This window comes from Equus przewalskii, chromosome 9 (assembly GCF_037783145.1).
Source record: "Equus przewalskii isolate Varuska chromosome 9, EquPr2, whole genome shotgun sequence".
Lineage (NCBI taxonomy): Eukaryota > Metazoa > Chordata > Mammalia > Perissodactyla > Equidae > Equus > Equus przewalskii.
In genome coordinates this window covers 82,574,102-82,589,647 of record NC_091839.1, presented here as the reverse complement: position 1 = coordinate 82,589,647, position 15,546 = coordinate 82,574,102, and the positions used below count along the sequence as shown (strand labels likewise).

Genomic DNA, 15,546 nt, shown 5'->3' with positions numbered 1-15,546 from the left:
CAGGCAAGCCCCTTAGCTCCTGCTCCCCCGGCGGCAGCCGGTTTCCATGGAGCATGGACTGCAGGCTCATGGATGGATGTGCACGCTGACTTCTGAAGACCCCACGGCCAGAGGCTGGGTGGTCTGCGTGGTTTATGTAGAATTGTGTGCATTGTGGGACGCTTGAGCGGGAGCCTGAGAAACAGACAGAAGGTGAGAGAGGGGTTCAGTCGTCAGCCAGTGTGCACAGAAGTTTTAATCGTAAACGTCTTCAGTCCTGTCTCAAACACGTTAGTTAAACTGTGAGAGTTCTTCCTAATGTAAGTCTTGTGATGCTAGAAAACGCATGAAAAATTTTATAATTTCAGCCCTGTTTCCAGCAGACACACTTCAGAGCTATTCATGTATATACATATGTATGTACATATTTTTAAAAATCGGCCCTGAGCTAACATGTGTTGCCAATCTTCCTCTTTCTTTTTCTTCTTCCCAAAGCCCCCAATACATAGTTGTATATTCTAGTTGCAGGTCCTTCTAGTTGACATATTTTTTTAAATTTTAAAATGCCACAGATTTTAAAAGCACCATCAATTTAAATATAGCTCTTTTTTGTTTTTGGTGGAGGGAAAAAACCCAAACTACATTAATTGGACAAACCAATTCTTACACAGCCTACTTTCAGAAAGATTTAAAGTATGAAGGGTGAGAATTTTAGTCTTGAAGGAAAAATGCAGTTCTTGTGGCTGCACCAGAGAGCTCTGGGCTCAGATTCCTCATTTCGAATGTGAGGAATGTGAGCTATGGTGTTGGGGGGTGGGTTGATGGGGGCTGCCAGAGAGAAATGCCGAGAGAATTATGAGAAAGGAAAGGTCAGATCACACTTGCTCAATATTTACAACAGATTTAGGACTTGGGTGTCTTCAGGGAACCGTAAGAATTTCCTGAGTACGTTTTACATGTCCCTGTTTATTTGAAGAAAAACGGAACCTGCCCCTGGCAATATTATGAAAAGATGAAAACATTATAGCTTATAAAGGAAAAGGCCCAGGAAATCTGGAACGTGAGTTTGGGTTCCAAATTAGAGTTAATTTGTGATGCGACAGCAGCACGTTATTTCAGCTTGCTGGTGCACAGTATTCTCTTTTGCAAAATGAGCCTGGATAGACTCCTGATAGCCCGTGAGGCACCTGAGCCGTGGGGAGCGCAGAGCTGTGTTTCTTTGGGATCATCCGTGAGTTGGGGGCAGGGGTGAGATGGGGGGTCTGAGCCACGCCCATCTGCGTCTGTTGTTGGCGCTCCCCAACCAGTTCTGACAACTTTCCTTCCACCCTTCACACCAACAGCTTAACTCACAAGCTGCAACCCTTCCACCAGCAAACTCCTGGACTTTGTCAAGGTAAAGCGCCATTTTTATTGTAGTATTTATGCATTTTGCATGCTACTGTTTTTATGAGGTTGTATCCATTTTTTTACATGTCACTGCTGACGTTGTTGAGTGCTTTGTCCCAGCCATGTTTCTTGTGTACGCCCCGTGGCTGTCATCCCGTGATCTTGCAGGGCACAGGGATTTTTAGGGATGCTACATTGTGTGACAGCAAAACTGACCCTGTGGCGTTTTAGACTGTGGTCCTGGGTGACATCACACACCAGCGATGAGTGTAGATACGGGAGAGGCCTGGTGAGTCCAGGGCCACTCCACCCCTGACAGACAGAGGAGAGGAGGAGCTGGCAAAGGAGGTGAGACAGGAGGAAGCGCGAGAGACCAGGGTGTTCTAGAAGCCAAGAGAAGAGATTGTTTCAAGGAAAGTCTTCATCAACGCCCAGTGCTGCAGAGAGGTCAAGACAGAAGAGCAATGACTGAGAAGGGACCAGAATTCAGTGACATAGAGGTCTTAGAGATTTTGATAAGCGCAGTTTGGGTGGAATAGTGGGGATAAGCCTAATTGGAGAAGGTTTATAGAAAAAAGGAAGAGAAGAATGTATTTTTTAAATAATCATGGAGTAAATTTTATTTGATGTTAACACAAGTCTTTTTCAAGTAAGCTCTGTCATTAACGTGCACATTTATCTCTTGTATGGTGTCTTATAGGTTGGGATTTACTTATAATTTTTAAAGATTATCATGGAGTTCCCACTACGTGCCTGACAGTGGGATAGAAGCAGTGTGCTTAAGAGAGCAGATGCTAGAATTGAGACAGGCTTGATTGTGAATTCTGGTTCCACCACTCCCCAGCTGTTTGAAGTAAGCCTCGCTCTTCAGATTTCTAAAGTGGGGTTAAGATGCTATCTCAGGGGGCTGGCCCCGTGGCTGAGTGGTTGAGTTCACACTCCACCTCGGCAGCCTGGGTTTTGCTGGTTTGGAGTAGAGGACATGGCACTACTCATCAGGCCATGCTGAGGTGGGGTCCCACATAGCACGGCCAGAGGGACCTACAACTAGAATATACAACTATGTACTGAGGCTTTGGGGAGAAGAAGAAGAAGAAAAAAAGAAGAAGAAGATTGGCAACAGATGTTAGTTCAGGGCCAATCTTTTAAAAAAAAAGATCCTCTATCAGTGGTCAGTGTCAGGATTAGGTAAGAAATGTTTAGCATCTCGTTGACACACAGGTTGGCTCATAAATGTTATTATCAATATTTTTTTACAGTGATATATAGTAAAATTTGGCCTCAAGTTTACAATGAAGTTAGGGAGAAAAGGCAGATGCAAAAAAATTAAGTATGTATCGACAAGTATAGTCAAAGTGACCATGGAAAGTGAGACTTAAAGTGGAACATGAGAGGAAGAGCTCTGAGAAGGACTCACTAACACCCACCTCTCTGCCCGGTGCTGATGCCGTACGCACAGTCTCTTGTTTCATCCTCACAACCGTGCCGTGACCGGGCGTTTCTCCTGGGGGAGCTGGAGACAGGCTGGCAGTGCTCATGTCCAGTCCTTACGCAGTGGTGACAGAGCAGCAGAGAGGCGTGATGGCTGGCCTCTCTGCTCTCCGCCATATGCAAATGCCAGCCAGGAAGACAAAACCAAACCCACGGCAGGCAAAGCCTCATTTTAGCCTGAGACTTCATCTAAAGAACTACATCTGAGCAACAAACCCAAGAGACACTGGTTGCATATTCTTCCCTTTGACCTTTTCTTCTTCTGGTAGAGTTAATTGTGTGCCAAAATGGGTTCAAGGAAAGGTGAGAGAGAGGACAGACAGGAAGGGAATGGTCAGCAAGTGCATATCAAGCAGTGATTGTGCTCACGGGAGGGTGGTTACACCCACTAAGGTGTCTGCTTCCTGACCCGTGGGCCCAGGGTTTATTCCTCGGGGGCTGTGATGCGCAGCCCTGCCTCCTGTGTGGTCCCTGCTGGGATAACCAACAGGCGGGCGGACATTGGATTTTAGGTCTCCAAGCTGGCAGAGCCTCTTACTCAAGCTGGTAGGGCACCGGCAGCTGGCATCCTGTGGGGTACGGTCTGAGCAGTGGCCCAAATCGTGGTCCACTATTTGGCCATTATGGGTCCTTAAAGTGCTTCCTTAAGCGGACAGGAGAGCTTAGCTGGAAGAGACGTGCCGTGTTCTGGGCATCACGCAAGCTGATGGTAAAGCGTCGGCAGAGTCACTCAGCCTCCTTGCCTCCTCTCGGTTGGGAAAGGCTGTGACCTTGAAGGGCAAACGCAAGACAGATAAGCTTTGACGGGTGGAGAGAAAATGAGACCTGAGTCTTTGTAGACCTCTGTGGGACTTCGAAGGAGAGCCTTGTTGGAGAGATGTATTATATTCCTAGGGCTGTCGTAACAAGTTACCACAAACAGGGGGCCCTAAAACAGCAGAAATTTATTCTCCCACAGTACTGGGGGCTGGAAGTCTGAGACCAAGATATTAGCAGCATTGGTTCCCTCTGGGAGTCCTGAGAGAGACGTGCTCCACACCGTTCTCCCAGCCTCCGGTGGTTGCTGGCAGTCCTTAGTGTTCCTTGGCTTGTAGATGCGCCCTTCAATCTCTGCCTCCGTCTTCACAGGCTCTCTTCCCTGTGTCTCTGTCTCTGTGTCCCTCCCTTCTTCTTATGAGGACATCAGTCATACTGGACTAAAGGCTCACCCCACTCCAGGATGACCGCAGGGAAACTTAATCACATCTGCAATAACCCCACTTCCAAATAAGGTCACATCCTGAGGTTCCAGAAAGGACATGAATTTGGGGGGTACACTAGCCAACCCAGCGCAGAGAGGAGCATGAAACCATCAGGTGTCACTGTCTGGGGAGAGGATGGCAGGAAGGGAGAGGGGGCTGAAGGCTTGGAGGACTCAGGATACCAGTGACGCAGGCGGCCTTGTAACAGGAAGCAGACGTCTGAGTCGGGACACTGAGGAGATTTTAAAGAAGGACTGTCTAGAAGGAGTGGCAGGGTTAAGTAGAAACAAACAAACCGAACACCGAGAGGCTGGTGAGGAACCCCAGAGGCAGCGAGAGCAGGGCGCCGTCTTCACAAAGGCGCTCCGTGGACTCTGGCCTCCGCCGGCTTCTCTGCTGGCGACCTGCTCCTGACGCCTCTCTGATCCTGCCCCGGGAACCCTCTGGCTTGGTGATGTGGCTGCCTAGGGACTCTGCCCGGCATTCAGGCGGGCACAACCTGGACATGGGCGAGCTCCTGCCAGCGCCACCCGGTAGAAGATGGCGGAAGCCAGGACGCCCGCTTCATGCTTCTTCCAAGCAGACTGCTCTGCCGGGTATTTCAGAAGATGCTGAGGACTGAGCACCAGCCGACGATGGCAGCGGCCTCTTCAACACCTCGTCCTTGTTTTGGCTTTTCACTTCCTTCTCCTTCGCTCTCCCCGCCTCTCCTTCCTGCTCTCTGAGATACGTTCCCAGATAAACCACGTGCACATGAGATTCCCTTCAGACTCTTCTTTAAGAGAAACCGAGGCTAAGCGACCACTCCGAAGTCAGCAGGTACAGGTGACTGAGGGTCACTGGGAAGAGAGACAGACAGACAGACAGACAGAGAGCTGAAGCTGAGGAAAACAAGCTGTTTCTTCTGAGGAAGAACGCAGTCCTGCCGACCCTCAGGCCAGCAGGCACCGGGGAGGCGAGATCCACAGCCACACAGACGTCCTCCGGCACCCGTGTCCCCTGTCAGAGCCGTGTAGGGCTGAACCACTTCCCAGAGGGAGAGGAGGGTCCCCTTGGGGGAGTGGTCTTGGACGTCAGCCTCCCAGGGTGCAGAACAGGTTGGAAGGTGGACAGTGCACCTGGAAGCAACAGAATTTCCAGCACAGAGAGGCCCATTCACGGATCAGCTTCTCTCCGGCTGACCGTGGGTCTTACACAACTGGCTGCAGCATCGACGCGCTTCACACGGCCACCTTCTCAAAGAAGTGGACGCTTGCAAGATGCAGTGGCTCTTCTGACCACACAGGACTAACTCGTCTGCCGCACCGATTATTTTCATTTCTCACGGCTAAGCACGCAGGTCGCACACACTCGGTCATCGTCTGGATTAAGCAGCCTGGTGAGGCAGGAAACCTGTGAGCTGGGTTCCTCCCCTGGTTCAAATCCCAGCTCTGCTACTGACAGGGATTGGGCCCCTCAGTGAACTTCCTAATCTCTCTGAGTCTCAGCTTGCTCATCTGCAAAATGGGGTTAAAATAGCAGCCCCATATCACAGAGTTTTGTGAGAATTTAATAGAATAAAATGTAAACGGTGGCTGTATTTCCTAATTACCACTTCAATTTTCTTCTTACATCCATAGATGTTGACCGATGTTATTAACAATTTATACAGAATTGGTGTAATAGTCTCAGAAATCTAAACATTTTTCTAAGTATCTGAGGATTTTTCTTAAAGTGATAGTTGGAAGAACTGTAATATTTTGTCATTCTTCCGTCTTCTTGCTCTTCACTGTATAAAATATCCTAGAGTTAATTGTAAGTGACAAACGAGCTAGCTGTTTCTCAACCGCATTCAGACTTCAATGGTTTTTAAATTGGCCTTAAATTAAAACCAACAGTGATGAGGTAATTTATGCTCCGACTCTGGGAGACAGTTTATCCGGCTGCTGACAGCAATGAATCACCGAGGGAAAGGCCCACATTTCTGGGCTGCTGGCGGCTTTTACTTAATCTCTGAGTCGGCTGGGCTGCATTCAGGTTCCCTGGAAAACGACCCCTGCCTGGAAGCCGGGCTCCTCGGCCGCGGGGCAACGGTTCTCTGTGAATCCCTGAGCTCTGCGTTGATGGAAGCGCATGCTTTCTCTGAGGTGTAACTCATATTCTGGTATCCAAGAATTTGTGGCTGTGAAACCTAACATGTAGTTCTTTCTTGTCCTTTGAGGAAAATCTACTGGTTTCTTCTGGAGTCATGGTGCTATGCAATGAAATGTCCCTCTCCTGCCTTATAAACTATTGTTTCCTCTTATTTTTCTCTCTTTCCCAAATAGGATTTCTTTGTTGAGTGTGAATGAAGATACAAGAAAAAGAGAATTTAACGAAAAGAAAAACATGGTTACAAATTTATGATAATACTAGCCTTATTTTTTTTTTTTAAAAAAGGTAAATAATGAAGTTGAAGAAATTGGATAATGAGAAAAAATCAGATGTATTGTGAAAATAATAATGTCTATGCTTTCTCTCTGGATCATGTAGTTGTTAAGCCCTATATTTAATTTGTTGACTATTTTGTGGTTATTGCTCTGTTTATAAAAATGATTGCCAGTTCCAGCTCTCACTCAGGGGAGCGAGCCCGAGGGCACTGAGCAGCCAGGCACTAATCCTAAGGCTGTGTTTGAACATGAGAGCCAGGCTCCTTAGAGGGACTCAGGTGTTACAACCCAGGCTTAAGCCACAACAGAATTAGAAACATATCCTACATGGAAACTTTTTTCTCAGGGGCATACATTTTGAACCTCTGTTTTCAGTGAACAGAGCAAGAAGGGGCTATGAAATGCACCTGGGGAATTTCAGTTGAGGAGACGTGAAGGGGTTCATGGAAGGAAGCAAGTTAACAGATGAAACAAGTCTTTCCTTTGAAAAAAGAAGCCAGGAAAGCCGTGCCCGGGCTGGGCTTTGGGGATATCCTTGCCTTTAGGACTCCGTCAAGGGGGATTTTTAGTCATAGGTCCTTGGGAAAATGACCAGTCTACTCCTTGCCCCACACTTCTCCTTGTTGCTAGGCAAGTGTCTGCCCGCCATGGAATCATTGAGGCCCATCCTCCTGCTCCTGGAACGTGAAGCCCCTCCGGGAGGAGGCTGGGTTTAGGGAAGTGCTCGCTCACCCTTAGGGTGCAAGTGCAGGCCGGGCACCTGACAGCGAGCTTCTACTTGCATTTGCATCCTAGGCGCCTCACTGGCCTCTTCCTAGCCTTGACCCTGAGAGGTACCCAGTGTGTGGGAGAGGTCTGAGCTTTAGGCAACGCAGTGGTTGGGGTGTCCCCCAGGCACGTGCAGAGATGTGAGAGCACTTGGGGCTGCATGGGCTCTAGCAGAGAAAGTGCTACTTGCTATGCCTCAACCTCAACTGTGCAAAGAGACAATTTACTCCTCTGACTGAAATGCACCTAAAATGCCAAAATGTGCCTGTGACTGGTCAGATCCCAGAGGCAGCCCAGGCTGGGCTGCCAAGCAGCTGAGAATGTGGGTTCCCAGAGCTGTCTCATTTGACCGTTTCTCGGGTGGCTTACAGATGGCCAGGTGGTCTTCTAGTAGATTCTCTCTGGCCTGTCCTCTCCAATTCTGACCTTCTACCTGCACTCTAGGGGTCCCAAGACCTTCCACCTGTCCTTTTAGGTGATCTGGCCGTGACCGTTGACATTCCTGTGATCACAGTGCCAAACGCAGGTTCCTAGCGGGCTGTGCCTTCCTCAGTGCAGCAGCACGAGGCTGTTCCTGGAAGAGTTCTGGCACCAGGCGTCTCGACTTCTCGGATTTTGCATATGTAGACAAAGCTTTTCCTTATGACTCCCAGATACAGCTCCTTCCTATCTGCTCCCGACCCACCTGCCTTGCACCTCTGTTTATTGCTGCCTCTGCCCTGCCCTCCCCAGGCAACAGGCCCTGTGCATCCACAGACAGTGTCCCCTCCAGCTCCAACTCTCCAGAGCAACTAATTCAGCACCTGGGACTTGGGATGTGTCCCCACAAGAATTCTTAAATGAATGAATGAGTGGGTAATTGAATTTATAACTTTCAAAAGGAAGTCAAAGAAATTTTAGCTTCTAATTGGACAGAAAGGTACTTTTCTGGGTGCTCAAGCTTCTCTTTTCTGGCCAAAGTGCTACACTGGGCAGACGTTGTGGTAACTGAGGGATGGCCAGAGGGAGCACGAAGACGGATCCAGAAACGAGACATCATCATGAGTCAAACTTAGGCACTTATTTAGAGGATCCAGGGTAATGCCAGAGTTAGTAATGAGGTGGACCAGACAGTTACAAAAGCACAGTGTGAAGAAATAATTGATAGTTGGGATCTTGTTGCTTTACAATGTCAGTTGGCAAATTGTACTTGTATTGGCTAAGATCCTTAGACTCTACCATTGCAAATACATTGCAGAGTTTCTATGATTTGGAACAGTGCAATCATGGTGTCGAGTCAGGAGTATCACGATGTGGTGGGGAGACCCCTCAGCGTGCCCCCCAGCCACTGTCTGCTTGGTTGTTTCCAATGAGGCATTTAGGTTATAGATCAAGTTTTGTTGCAGAAAACAAACAGAGCAAGCTAAGCAATGCCTAAGATTCTCCAATCTCTAAAATGTTATGATTTTATACTTTCAAATGGTTTTACAAAACACACAATTGTTCAGTGCTCTTTTCTTGAGGAAAAAAGAAAGATCCAAACGTACATCTCCCCGTGAACATAATTTAAACACTTAAATGTAACTGGCTATACGTTCAATGATTCATTTGAAAACATTAATTTTAATAAATATCTGTCACCAAGAGCTCAAAATGTATGAGCTATTTGATTTAACACAATACCTACATTTTTCTCAAAAGCAAAACAGAAAAATGTTTTGCTAGAAACTCCACAGCACGATGATGTTCTCGTCACAGTTTGTGCAACAGCGTTTTGTCGGGTCTGGTGAGAGGGGTTGATCCTACAGCCCTGAGAGCCACAGACGCCTCTGCTGAAAACCCTGCTGGGAAAAGTGGGGAGCCCGTGGCCCACCGGCGCAGGTACAGAAGCGAGGGAAGGTGCCTGGTTCTTCCACTGTAATCGTCCTTCACCACCAGCTCATCCGTGGGGCCAGGAGGAAGTGCGGGGAAGACTCTGACTTACCTACGCATCACACACACGTTGAAACCCACCAGTTCCCCTGGCCCTCTGCCATCCGTATTTCCCAGCACTCCCAGCTTGAAACAGGCTGAGCTCACCTCAGACGCAGAAGGAGGAAAGAGAGTTTGGCACTGACTTACAGAAAAGCACCTGATGAAAATGTAATTCCTTTTGCTTTGCAAATATATAAAAATTGTGTATGTGAAAAATTCTTCGTGGTCTCCTGAGCATTAAGTTCCAATGATACACAGCACGCTACTTTCTTTGGTTCACAGAAGTGTGTTAAAAATGAGATTTTGCGCCTCTCTGAGCTGGTTTAATAATGAGGAAGACGGTCAGGCTTGGCTTTTCTCTGTTTTAAGCTAACACAGTTTCTGATAAAAACAAACCAAACTTCCCTTTTCCTCTTTCATAGCTTTGGATCCTCCCAGAATACCTATCCTCTCAGATTAGGGAGGGCTGCGTTTGAGGTTGCCCCGTGCAGGCGAAATGAACCTCTGATGGTTTGACGTATCAGGGGAGTGCTGAGGGCTTTGTGTTCACAATCACCAAGCAAAGATCTTTACGTGGAGTGAGGTCTCCTTATTGGAACCACAGTCATCTGTTCTTGTCTATCTCTGCTTGACCGTAATCAGAGGGAGCCTGGGCTGCGCATACACTCTGTGGGAAAATTTGCCCTGAAATCCCAGAAAGTCCAAAGATGAGTCATCTGGTATATGGCTGCCGTGCCACATGAATCTGTGGTCAATCTGGTGTTATCTGGTGTGTTGATCAGAGTGCACATGAGGGTGGGTAGGAGATGGCAGATGTGGGAAGAAGGGAATTTGATGGATGACAGTTCACAAAACAAGGCAGGAACAGCCCTGAACCCGTGGTTCAACCGACTCTGCGTCTGCCGTGCGAGGGGCCCCATGCTGGTAGCTACAGGCTCAAGGAAATGAACTGCTAACTTCCGAAGCACCGAGGCTGGGCAGAGTTCTCCCTGAATAATAAAAACTTTACAGCACCACCAGCGTTGACTCGAGACAGTTGGATGAGTGCCCAGAGGAAAACTGAATCAATTTATACCCTTTCCCAGCTAGCCTAGACCACCCCGAGTAGACAGCAAAACCCCTCCTTGAGAAAAACCACACATGCTCCTCCATCTTCCTGACTTATTTGTATTTTCTATCGACTTTCTTGATAAGTTTGGTTTCTTCATCCTTTATCACAAGCTTTCTTTCCCCCTTCATTTCTCTTGCAGAGTAAAAGAGAATTAGGAGGAAAAGGAATATCTCAACTTTTCCTTAAGACACAGCCCTAAAGCTGGTTTTTGAAAAAGGCAAGAGTTTGTCAACTCCATGAAAAAGAATTTTTTTCCGAGTCTTTGCCAGGTTTTTTTGTTTTGTCTTGGGTGAGTGTGTATAACAATAGAGAAGGACTTCACACGAGCTTGCAAGGTCGCTGGTTTGGGTGGGAGGATATCGTGCTTTTTCCCCGACTTCTGAGTGGGGTGTGCAGTCCACAGCCCTGGGAAGGAGGAAAGCGAGCTGGAACAGACAGAATGACACGCACGCCTTTGTGTCAGCTCTGTGGCTCTCAGCAGTTACTCATTCAGCTCCAGGTCATCTCTCAAAACTGCTCAGGTATTTCCTTCTTAGGCAGACTCCTTCCACACACACTCCCTACTCTCTCACCCCCACCCCCCAAAGTATCACTTCCCTATGGTATTGCTAGACTTTGTGCGTATTTCAATGTATTGAGACCATCGATTTGCATGTGTTTACCTGCGTCTCTCTCTCTTCTACCAGTGTGTGAACCCGACAGAGAACAGATGCTATTTCACCTGCAGCCCTACACCCATTGAGAACGGCAGATGGAAGAGGCAAAATAAATGTATTAATCAACATGGTGGGAGTCATTTTGAAATGGACGTAGGCAGCCCGAGGAATTTACTGTTCTCTGAGTGCAGGATCTATCTCCCTGATATTTTATTTATTTTCTGGCCCAGTAAGGTTCCCTCAAAGCCAGTTCCTGCCTATTGTGAAATGTCCTTCTCATGAGCTACTTCCCCTTCCATCCTGTTAACACATATGGACACACAGTTCAGACAGAATGTTGCTTTGTGGATTCTAGGCAGTGATGGGGAAATGAAAATACCGTATTGCATTAATCCTAAAAAAATCTTTTTTTCACCTTTGAGTTGAAATTAGGGAGTATTTGACAATCAGTGCCATCTTACACTTATGATTGGCAGTGCTTTTTGCTTTGTGAATGGTACCTAAAATAATGCATCTTTCAGTGATGATGTCTTAGATTTGTTCAAATGTGGCACTTATGAGAGAAGTTCTACTGGTGCCCAGCCCTGCCATGGCACATGGTGAATTCTGGATATGCTCCACAAGCTACATTAAAAACATACCAAAAACAGGCTTTGCCAGAATAGAGTGAGAGGGTCAAACTTGAAGGGTCAGAGCGCAGGGTTCACAAGATGGTCATTGCTAATCTCTGGCATCTGGCCTGCTACATGCCTGGCACAAATATGCATTTAATAAGTAAAAGTAGTTACTAACAGCTTTTGAGTCTTCAGTCTGTGTTAACCACTGTGTTCCACTATGTTAAGTGCTTTTCATATACGAGTTCATCTAATTCTCGGGGCATCACTTTAAGTGGGTTCAAATAGGATCCCCATTTTTCAGATGCACAAAGTGAGCCTGAGGGTAGATATGTAATGTGCCCTGGGTGCCATAGTAAGCGATGGAGCTGCGGCCGGACCCCAGGTCTATCTCACTTCAAAGGCCAGGTTCTTGTGCTCCAGGCAATGCTTTCTCCCAGTGGATACGACTTTGAATAAATGTCATTTCTACTGATCTTAATGGCCATTTGCTTGGTCAGAGTTGTCAGTTCTCAACTGTCTTTTCAAATTGTCCACTTTCTGATCACTTTTCTGGGCCCCATAGTCTCTACTGGCCATTAAATGACCATCTTAGATTTAATACTTAGATGGATATTGCTAATTTGTAATAAACAATCCAATGGAAAAATATTTAATGATCATAGGCAAAACCCTATCACAAGCAAAAACCCTCTAATAGGCATTTGTGACTGTGACGGTGCTGGACCTCACAAGTGCAATATTGTGGAGGTAAAAGGAAATTTTGCAAGTAGAAGAAAAAGATGCAATCTCCATTTTGTAGGATAGTCATCCTTGAGGTCATTGAGAGAAAATTAAGTTCAACGGGCTGAGACCTGTTTTCTCCAACACCGAGAATCCCAAGAATAATCTTAAGAAATTATTGAAGGCTTTCACTTTGGGTACAAAAGGCTCTGTTGGACCAGTCACCTCTTTCTCTTTCTGTTCATTGCAGAGGTCAGAACTAGGCGTGGTGAAGTGGACGCTGTGCTGGGCTTTGAAGAGGACGGCCTGGACCAAACGTGTGTGCGCGTTGCAGTCACACGGAGGGCTTGTGCAAACGTAGAGCTGCTGGTGTGTTAGGTCTGTGATGAGCCCTGAGAATTTGCATTTAAAACAAATTCACGGAGGCTGCTGAAGCTCCCTCTGAGGACCATGGGCCTCCCCCGTGGAAGACCTGGGGCTGAATCCCAGATTCCTCGCTTTACTAGCTGTGACTGAGGGAATTTAGTTATCTGAGTCTCGGCTCCTTCTCTGTAAACTGAACTGTAAACTCCCTGTTTATCCATTTTGTTAGACTTGCATGAAAAGGAAATAAAATAATATATTTGCAAATTACTCAAAAGCTGACTGTTATTATCACTAAGATTATTGCGAAAGAAGCTGTAGATTTTTGTCACCCCAGAGAGGAGCTGGCAGAACCTGTGAGTTCCACAAGGCCTGGGGGAATGATTCAGAGAATTCAAAGTGAATGTGGCACCCCGAAGTGTGGACACTGAGGCGTTGGGAACCAGCACAGAACATGAGTGGAAAGAACACAGTTTTGCTGTCCTCCAAGCCTGCACACGTGTGTTCCAATCCTGGCTCCACGGGACCTGAGTCTGTTTCCCATCTGGAAAATGGAGATGAGGGACCCGCCTTGCAGGCTTGTTGAGGAGCCTGTACCCCAGACAATGAATTTAAAGAGCTGGCACAGTGCCTGGCACTCAGTAACATTCAATAAATAGAGCTCCTAACAAAGATTCCAGCTGTGTTAACAAAGCCACGTCCCCATGAGGTGGCCAGCTCCCTGAGCCTGGAGGACGATATTGCAACAATGCTGCTCAGAAAGAGCAACTGGACTCACTGACCTCCACGGTCCCTTCCAAATGAGATTCTAATGTCAGCACAAAGCAAATGGAGCTGGTCAGTTGCCTGCAAGCAGGACTGTTTTCCTTCGTCTTTTCCTATGACTGACAGCCATACCACTCATTTTGTTGCCATGATTTGCTGCGTAATCATTAAGCATCGGTTTTTGGAATTCCCTAGCAGGCGGGGCCCTAACAATAGGAAAATTGGAATTACGTGAAGATCGGTGCACAGAGCTCTTCATCTTCCCCCTGGATTATGCGACAATTGGATCCAGTCTAAACCAGAGCATGCATGACAGTGCGTGAGCCTTTAGAGTGAATGCCAGAGAAGCCTCAGCAATCTGCTCGGGGTGGGTGGAAGTTCCAGGCTTGCAAAACCCTGCAGTTAACAGAAGCAACAACTGGAACACAATTGCTGACCAAGTGGTGGAACCTGATTTCATGTCATGAGGCTGGAATGCAGCTTGTGGCGCCATGTTGGACAGACTTTCCTTTTATACCTCGTGCGGATTAGAGGTCATCCACCCAGGCTGTGTGTCCTCCTGCACGTTACACGGACCAATGCTTTGCCTGTTGGAGTTGATATCACAAGTGATACAGATGGGCAGGGTGAGACAGAAGCAAGCCTGTTTCAGTGACAGCAAGTGATCGACTCAACAAAAATTGGAGAGAATTTGCTCAGCTTCTCTCTTTCTCTTCCTGACTGGGTTCCAGTAGCCTGAGTGGGTCACAGGACAGTGAGGGAAAGGCATTTAAATCTGGATCTGACAGCATTAGGTGGCTCTCTTGATGCTCCTTGCCAGCAAATATGGAAAATGTAATTCTTTACATGACTGTCTAATATTTCATTTTTTCCCTCATTTTAAGTTAGGAGTGAAATGTCTTTGAATTTTATTTTTTTCTCATGGAACTACCTCCTATGACTTCAGGATAATGCACTATCTATTTTTTAGACAATTTTTTTCCTTACTCATGGTAAACTTCTGACTTTTCTGCCCTGCATTCTGCTTCCGGGTCTAAGTACTTTTTTCTCATGTCTCCAATGTCTCCGCCTCCAGGGCTCTGACTTCCTTTCCACGTGATTCGCTGCAGCTTCCAGGGTGACTGTCAGACGCACAGTCCCTGGGGTCTCCCCCTCGGATGAGCTCTGGTTACGTTCTCCCTCAGCCCCTCCCCAGCAGGGCCACGTCTTACACTTGGTCACCACTCGGATCTGCTCCACTCCCAGCATGGCAGAGCCTGCAATCCCCTCCTTCTCTCGCTGCCCCTCTCCTTTCCTCTCCTCTCTGTTGGAAACTCTAGCCCATGACCAGGTCACCTACTCCCTCACCTGAATTTGGTTTCATTGCGCCTGCAGCTCTCTGAACTCATGGGTCAATTGCTCCAACGCAGTGCCACGGACGACCCCCTCTGCCCTGGCTCTCGGATCCCTCTCCCCTTTCCACGCTTGCTGGTTCCCCTGAGAATACTGCAAGGACTCCTACTGGGTCTCCCTGTCTCCCAGCCTGCTCTGCTTTAATCTGTCCTGGTTACGCTTTCTAGAACGATCATCCTGATTTAAAGACTCCACAAATGCTTGTGGGACTCCTCTCCTCCAAACACCTGCTTTTTCTTCCATGTCTTGCTCATGTCCTGTCTCATCTCTCCCTGAAAAATACCATCTGTTTTCTTTAAAGTCCATCTCAGATAACATCTCCAGTTTCTCTAACCTCACTTCACCTCTCCTCAGTGTTATATTTCTGCGCTGGCTGCAACGGTTCGTAGATTTGTTTCACTTTCTCTGCAATGGGCTTTGGATTTAGAGAGAGATCTGGGCTAAGGTGCCAGCTCTAGGATTGACCAGTTGTGTGATCTTGGGCAAATCTTTGTGCTTTGTGGAGGCCGAGTCCCCCACTCTGTGGCGGGGGGTGATACTGTCCCCTCGTGGGCTTGTTGTGAGTGGTCAATGGCATGAAACGCCTGCCATAGAATAGCCACTCAAGAAATATTACTCTCCCCTTCTGCCCCATTCCCTGTCCTTGAGGTGGAGGTCTGTCCTCCCCATCTTGGACTCTGTGAAAGGTCAGCA

General features: G+C 47.4%; 1 long non-coding RNA gene across 1 annotated transcript; it reads left to right on the top strand.

The window, feature by feature from the left end:
• Window positions 1-1,090: 1,090 nt before the first annotated feature.
• Window positions 1,091-14,303, top strand: LOC139073658 (uncharacterized). The gene is made up of 4 exons (XR_011522659.1): window positions 1,091-1,210; window positions 1,323-1,375; window positions 11,027-11,111; window positions 12,584-14,303. It is a non-coding gene; the product is annotated as an uncharacterized lncRNA (long non-coding RNA).
• The last annotated feature ends 1,243 nt before the right edge of the window (window positions 14,304-15,546 follow it).